Source organism: Hippocampus guttulatus, chromosome 15 (genome assembly GCF_054856545.1).
Source record: "Hippocampus guttulatus isolate MCC_2025c chromosome 15, RoL_Hgut_1.0, whole genome shotgun sequence".
NCBI lineage: Eukaryota > Metazoa > Chordata > Actinopteri > Syngnathiformes > Syngnathidae > Hippocampus > Hippocampus guttulatus.
In genome coordinates this window covers 9,677,378-9,683,442 of record NC_141275.1, presented here as the reverse complement: position 1 = coordinate 9,683,442, position 6,065 = coordinate 9,677,378, and the positions used below count along the sequence as shown (strand labels likewise).

Genomic DNA, 6,065 nt, shown 5'->3' with positions numbered 1-6,065 from the left:
TGTCGATATATCACCAAGGGCTGAGTCGTCTGACCTAGATAAGAACAGATGAGGGAGAACTTGGAGGGCAGCCAATGGACATATTTGTTTGTTTCCCCCAATGGCCTGTTGCCCGAGTTCACAGTCAGATCTTGTTGCAGGTTCGATGGCATTAATTGGACAAGACAACTAAAAGGGGGGGGGGGGGGGCCTCTTCAAATGGTTCCAGCAAAGTTTTTGAATTTGGAATGGTGTAAGCCTCAAAGTCTTATTGGAACCTATTACAATGAGAACTAACAGTCTCCATCCAGTTTACAGAAAACACTCAACTGGAAACTTCCTGAGGTCCACTTTCACATTGTAATGACATCTAATTCAAGAAGGCTGCCATGACATTGGGACAACATTTTGTAAAAAAAAAAGAACGTAACAACATTCTACTGGACAGACTACATGGCTGCAGGAATTAAAATCTGGATGCGGATACATTTTTTGAAGTCGACTAAACATCCACTTCAAAAATGTACTGTATCTGGATCCAGATGATTTCATTTGGTGGAATCGCTTGTCGAAAGAAAATTGAGTAAATTCAACACGTCATTTTTTCCCCCCAGTGCCGTTCTTTTATTGGAAATCATTAACCCTTTCAGGGACGACTGTTACTACAGTGGCCGGCTTACCATGTTATCAGGTTACAGGGTGAATGAAGGGGTTAACGCGGAGGCCAAATGGATTGTGACAAACGTTACACATATTTGTAAACACATGAATGATAATTCTTCCTTTAGGAAGAAAATCAAAGAACAATGAAGCCGGAAAACTTGCATTTTTAAAAATTTGCATCAACGTGGTCCCTATAGTTTTTTTTTTCCCTGAGCCGATTTATCCTTTTAAACATTAAACTCATTTAAAACATGCGAAGACATGACATAACCGATGCGGTGTCCGTCTGTGTGTTGTCTGCCTGCGTGATCAGCAGCAGATGTGCGTTCGCTGAAATGAACGGTCGGCTCACCGCAGTCACGATCTCAATGAGCTGCTTTGTAGCCCCCTTGGTGTGACGGTGAATGGGTTCATGGAAATGTCCAATGAGGAGCCGCATCAGCGCGCATCGCTGCCGATCTGCTGACTTCAGCGGGAGCGGGATCGTTCCGCAAACAATAGATGTGACACATTCACAGCTGAACGCCATGTCGCTGCTAACGAGACTGGTGATTCATTCACAGTTTAACCCCACAGTTGAACTCAGCTAAGTTGCCCTCCAAAATTAACAAGGCGCCCACATGTTGCCTCGACTGATCTCCTACTTCATCAAATTACGACATTCGTAATTCAATGGAACGCGAATAATGTTCACAACAAAAACATTTGCAGAAGCTACTGACTGTAAAGAATAAGTGCGCTAAATCAAGCTAGGCTCACTGAATATCTGTTTCTTCTTTACCATGGGGGACTTTAGGCCATATTATCTGAAAGATTTGAAAACCTCTTAAAAAAGTCCGAGACATTTAATCCGACCTTCCATAAAAGTGACAGGTTATCAAGGGTACATAGTAGCATGGTTTGATACTCGAACATAAAACCGATGTATGCTATGCTAACCTGGTCCCAGTTTTGCAAGAGCCAGTGTGGCCCAAAAGCCCCATGAACTGTCCCGTATCTGTCCAGGGTTAGAAAATGTATTGGATTGTCAGAAATTTACCGGGTACTAAAAACCACATTTGGTAGCACTTTATGACCAAGCAGCCAATAAGGTAAAGACAACAGTCTTTTTTTTTTATTCCTTATGTTGTTTGTAGAACTACTCCAGCAGAGCGGATGTCACATTCGGTCTTCTCTGTTGTTAAGAAAACAATATATACAGAGAACCTTTTAAATACTATGTGTCATGTAGTGTGGCGTGTCGTCTTTTGTATGTGTTTGAGTCTTTCGTGTCAGAGAGGCTGTGAACATCAGCATACGCCTAAAATTCTTGAAAATCCAAAAATTCTCCAGTTGTAAGTCAACCCTTGCCTGGGATTTACAAAAAAATGTGTGACTGTTGATGTGCAACTGAACCGACTTGGAAATGTTAGGACATTTTGCCACAGTAAAGAACAAGGCTTGGTTTGTTGTGTGTCAAATCTTGTTGAGCCCCAGGACTAGAAGAACCCCTGACCGGCTCTCCGTTTCAAAGCGTTAAAAAAAAAAAACAACACCTCCTGATTCCCTGTCAAGTGACACAGCAGCAAAGTGTCAAAACCACATTACATTGAAGGTATCAGTCGATATGAGACATGCTAAAAAAACAACGACAACAACAACAATGCTTTGCGAAAGTCTCTTGTGTTTACTGCTTGGCATATTACCGACACTGTTAGCCATCAGATTTGAGAGGAGACAAAAGGGACCAAGAAAACCGACCATTGCGGCAGACTGCAGAATTAGATTTTAGTGTCCAGTGTAAGCTAACGTTAGCATGTGTGTTTATCTTTTGTTATTTTTTTTTGCTGGTTATGTTCAAAACTTACAATGATGCAGCACACAGTGATGGCTAAAAATGGCTTCAAAAAAGGCAATGATTAATGAAGAGTTTTGATGAATATGTCAGATAAAAACAAGAACAACAAAAAACCCATCTGCCTTGTCATGCTTCTGCAATTTTGGTATTTCAAATCTACTTACAAGTCAGCTCGTGCCACAAAACTCAGGCAGTGTTGAAATTGACCTTAATATGACCTTCATGAGGTTGAAGATCTGTAAAGCAGCTAATCTCCCCCATCACAGCAAGCAATCCGAGACAGTGGTGACTTTGTACTTTTCTGAAATCAAAAGAAGAATTCCAGATGTTTGCATTTGAGAAAAATATTGACTGGAGGTCGACCAAATCTTTTTTTTTTTTAACAGAAAGGCCACAATAAGTCACAACGAAAGGTTCCTAACAAAAAACAGAATGTCAGAGGAATATGAAACCATTACATTTGTCGGCTGATATATCGATCTGCTTGAGTGCATGTTACAGTGTTTATTCATAGCTCACATTAAAGCACATCGGATACCAGAAAAAAAAATCAATCTTGACAACCGATGTTACGATTTAAAAGCGCTTTTGAAGAATGACGTAGAGCCACGAGTAAGTAATAACTTCAGTATTATAAATAAGGACACGATGTTCTATAGATGTTCCCCGCGGGCGGCCTTTGAGGGCCGGGCCAGGCCTACCCACTAAGATGGTAGCGTTCCCCAATTTGAGGCAAGGATCTCGAAAAAGAAACTTTTTCTTTCAAGTTAATTTTATCATCGTCACTATTTTTTTATATTCGAGTCTAAGGTCACGGGACATGTCTGTTTGAATATTTTCCATGTATGAATCACAATACAAGCCTGAAAACCCCCCCAGCCAATTTATATTTGACACAAAGGATTTCCCTGTGATCGTAATTATAATCAAAGGAAGAGAGTTTGAGATGAGCGCTTTCTCATAATCTCGCTCATTAATCTTTTGGGTGGTCCAGTGTCTGGAGATGATTTTTTTCCTTTTTTTTTAATCCCAGTTTGGCTTTTCCAAAAATGAGCCTGGGAATAGCCCGGTGCTAACTTTTTCCTTTTTTCCAGACAATTTAGTACAATGTTGTCCATAAAAATGCAACACAAATAAAAACAGGAAGTTATGCGTTGTCATTGATTGTTTATTTCCGTTGGTTAGTTAGTCCCCAGCAAATTACAAATATGGGGATGATCATATTTTCATGTTGAAGGGTTTTGAGGCCCAGACTGACGTTGAAAGCGCCATTCTAGTTTAACCCTTTCAGGGACAGCGGTTACTACAGTGGACAACTTATGTTATCAGCAACATCTAGTCAGCATCTCCAGGAGCAAGATGCTCACTTCGCGAGCAAAACAGCACCGTTCAAACGTCATTCGAATACTTCAGTTACCCGTTGCCAGCTAAATTCTCACGAAAATATATTCCCGGGGAGCACATCTGAAGAGGCAGACGTGCAAAAAACGTGCTAGCGGCGGAGCAAAGTTTGAGCGCTGTCGTAAGATTGTGCCTGTGGGATACTCCTAATTTCCACAGGCGTTTCGAGGGCAAATACATCTTTTTTCCTCCAACGTGACGTCAAAGTTTCTGGCTGAGGCAAATAATCTGCTCAATTTCAAAACACCACCTATGCCTTTAAAAGTTGGCGCGGGAGACGAGCAAAAGTCTCGCTGCTTGAGATTAGAACGCTTTTTGGATTTTGGCCACATCGGTCTGTTTCTCAACAGTGAGTGAGTTCACGGCTTATTGGCAAAACACCTTAAAAGGGAGCAGGAGGGGACGATGAAGTCATTTGGTGTTGATGATTTGACTTGAACCTACGGTACAATCGCACTAAGGCCATTCGATTGGGCTTGATTAATTTATGGACAAAAGACAACGCGGCAGTACACGCACAACTTTAGAGTACCTACGTGAGTAGACCTGTAATTATAACTCGTGATTTATGAAGGGGAGCAAAGGAAGGCATGATCCCACTAATCTAAACCTGCTGTAGGCTAAAAAAAAAAAAAAAAAAAAAAAGCTTGGAAAATGCATCGAATCTGGTCTTGTTTCAAGGCTCACCGTCAGGTCACAGCGCGCGACGTACGAAGCTCTACTTGACATCAGGTTCTTTTCAAAGGATGCATCTCACATTCGACAGAAAGCACTGATGTCACATTTATCAAAGGCAGTCGTGGACTGTGCATTTGCTACCTTCAGTGGCAACCGCAACGATGAGGCTGCCATGATAGAAATGTACACGACGCAAAAATGCAATCGAACGGCACGCAGCTGTGCCATGAAGATCATCTGGAGACACTTCAAAATCAATCATGACCTCGTAACCCAGGAGTGTCAAACTCATTTCACATTGTGGGCCACATACAGACTCGGTAGATGTCAAGTGGGCGGAACCATTAACATTATACCATACTGTGCCATGAATCACCAAAATATCATCTTTTTCATATTTTTTGGTCTCAAGAAGCATTGATTGGCGCTTTCATATCATTTGCTGTGTTGGGTCTATCTCGGTGACAGACTGAGACTGCTGTTTTCTTGCCCGATCAAAACAATGTTGTCTTCTACTGTGATCAAAACAGTGTGTTCCCTAACGGATACTCCACAAATTGCATTTTATTTAAAATATTCATTCTGTGTCTTGAATGCATTTTTTTTCACTTTTCAATGATCCCGCGGGCCGGATCGAACCTCCTTGGGGGCCGGTTCCGGCCCGCGGGCCGTATGTTTGACACATCTGTTATAACCTAAAAAAAAAAAAAAAGATTGAGAAAAGCTCATGAAAATATATCGTACTCACAGGGATGGTGATTATTAAAGGTAGTTATGTGCGCGGATTGCTACAGATGTCTTTGGCTCGTTGAACTTGTTCAGACGGACCAATCTGAGGACGGAAAAATATGCTGGTGTTATTGTTGGCCTTCTGAGGCTGATTCTGAAGGCCCTTGACAGATTAGATAGAAATGGCAGTACGCAGGGGCTGAAATCTGATTGGACCAAAAAAATAAAATAAAAATATATCCAAAAATCAAACATCCACACGCTGAAAGCAGTGCAGCCAAGAGAAACGAAAGATAATGAATAGAATAAACTGTTGGGAATAAATGAAGCCAATTTCATGTAAGCAATATTAGAAGGTACATTGTGGTCGGGGGAGGGGGGGGATTTGAAGGAAATATGGTTGTCCCCTTTTTGTCGCTATGAGCGGCTTCCACTCTTGCGGGAAAGACTCTGCAAGATGTCTGTGTTATTATATTGAGGACTCCATGGCTCACGGTCTCTGTTTAAGTACAACCCAAATGGGTTCACTGGGTCAAAGTCATGCTAAGATGCAAGTCCCCCCCGAGCCCCCGCGCTCCCCACAGCAAATGCATCCAGGCATGCCGTCATGAACCTTCCCCGCATCATTTCTTCGACAAATAAAGCACCATCTCCCAAGTTATTCCCACTTTAGGAATCATACATTCGATCAATGATTTGGATTGACAGGGGAACTACAAGTCCTTGTCCGTCTCCTGATCGATGACTGGATTTATTTAGGCGTGTGCGTGGATCATTT

The 6,065-nt window shown here is 41.8% G+C and overlaps 1 protein-coding gene across 7 annotated transcripts in view; it reads right to left on the bottom strand.

Moving 5' to 3' along the window:
* Positions 1 to 2,287: 2,287 nt before the first annotated feature.
* Positions 2,288 to 6,065, bottom strand: part of LOC147193765 (sorting nexin-19-like) — a 36,249-nt gene continuing 32,471 nt past the window's right edge. For 5 of the 7 annotated variants that reach the window (XM_086131417.1, XM_086131419.1, XM_086131413.1 and 2 more), the window contains exon 15: positions 2,288 to 2,780. The gene's annotated coding sequence lies outside the window, so the exon portion shown is untranslated. Of the gene's footprint in view, positions 2,781 to 5,306; positions 5,391 to 6,065 lie in introns of all 7 variants that reach the window. The other 2 variants (XM_086131415.1, XM_086131411.1) reach the window with 1 other exon arrangement.